At 45.1% G+C, this 1,443-nt stretch overlaps 1 non-coding gene across 1 annotated transcript; it reads left to right on the top strand.

Annotated features, from left to right (window-relative positions):
• The first annotated feature begins 863 nt into the window (after window positions 1–863).
• On the top strand, window positions 864–970 carry LOC113899387. Its single transcript, XR_003512906.1, has one exon. It is a non-coding gene; the product is annotated as a U6 spliceosomal RNA (small nuclear RNA).
• The last annotated feature ends 473 nt before the right edge of the window (window positions 971–1,443 follow it).

Genomic DNA, 1,443 nt, shown 5'->3' with positions numbered 1-1,443 from the left:
CGTGTGGGTCAGTCTAAGAGGCGGCTCTCACATAGCGTTGGTGCCCTAGGTTCTGAGAATAATTATTTCTTTGTTAACATTGGGTAAACATCTTTAGGAACTTGAGAGAAGGTTGGGTACATCTCTGAAGTTTAATTTCAAAATAGGTTGAAATCTAACCTTGGGATTCTCCGAGTGGGGAGCTAGATAACAATGTATTTGCCTGGAGGCTTTTCAAGGGGATGTTGCTGACTGGTACGTTGCCGTTGCAGGCCATGGAAGTGAACTTGAAAAACAGGCATAATTGCCTGTCCAAGTTTTCACCATAAATAATCATATTTTAAAAGGTTCCAGTAACTTACCCACTAGGAAAAAAAAAAGGAAAGTGGGACAATGACGCTGCGACTTTGCTCCAGAATCATCATGTGTAATGCCATGCTGCCATCTGCAGTACTTTACTTCAGTATTTTCACCCAAACACGGAATTTTAACGAGCTCTGTAGACACATGGCCGTTCTCTTGACGGAGAAACGTTTTGCCTGCAACAGCAGTGAAAGAAAGGTTTCGACCAACTTTCTCTCTTTAGTCAGTCCCCAGTTCCTCCCCACCCACATGCCACCATTTCTAAGAGTGTTTCAATTTTCGATGATGCTTTTGGACTCATGGTGATGTTAAATATGAAAGTGAATGAACGTGCTGTACCACGTGGGGGCAGGGCCCTGAAACTGCTCAGAAATGCTGTGATGCGGGGTCTCCTCACACTCATCAAATGCCAAGCGGGCAGCAACGTTGGGATGTGGCAACAGAAGGCGTAAGACCCGAACTCCAGGAAAGCTCAGGTTTTAAAGCTTTGGTAAATTAGGGGGTTAAGAAATCCATGCTGAGGGCTAGCCTTGGTAGCACGTCTGCTAAAATTAGATTGATACAGAGAGGATTAGCATGGTTCCTGAGCAAGAATGAGGCACAAATTCCAGAACTATTCTGTTATTTACACATATTCTAAGGGGATGAATTCCTGCCAGGGCTGCTGTAACAAAATACCACAGACTAGAGCCTCGTATACCACAGAAAATCATTGTCCTACAGTTCTGGAGGCTGGAACCCCAAGATCAAAATGCCAGCAAGTTTGGTTTTCTCTGAGGCCTCTCTCCTTAGCTTGTGGACGGCCACCTCCATTTCTCCACGTGATCTCTGCCCTGTGTGTCTGCATCTTAATGTCTCCTGATAAGGACACCAAGCATTAGATTAGGGCCACCTTGATGATCTCATTTAACCTTAGTTAATCCCCTGGAGAAAGAAAGGGCAATCCACTCCGGTATTCTTGCCTCGAAAATCCTATGGACAGAGCAGCCTGGCGGGTGATAGTCCATGGGGTTGCAAAGAGTCGGACACCACTGAGCAACGAACATAACATAAATAATCTGTTGAAAGAACTCACTCCAGTATTCTTGCCTGGAGAATCCC

The sequence above is a fragment of the Bos indicus x Bos taurus genome, chromosome 1 (genome assembly GCF_003369695.1).
Source record: "Bos indicus x Bos taurus breed Angus x Brahman F1 hybrid chromosome 1, Bos_hybrid_MaternalHap_v2.0, whole genome shotgun sequence".
Taxonomy (NCBI): domain Eukaryota; kingdom Metazoa; phylum Chordata; class Mammalia; order Artiodactyla; family Bovidae; genus Bos; species Bos indicus x Bos taurus.
The sequence above is the reverse complement of the archived record's forward strand: the minus strand, read 5'-3'. Positions and strand labels throughout refer to the sequence as shown.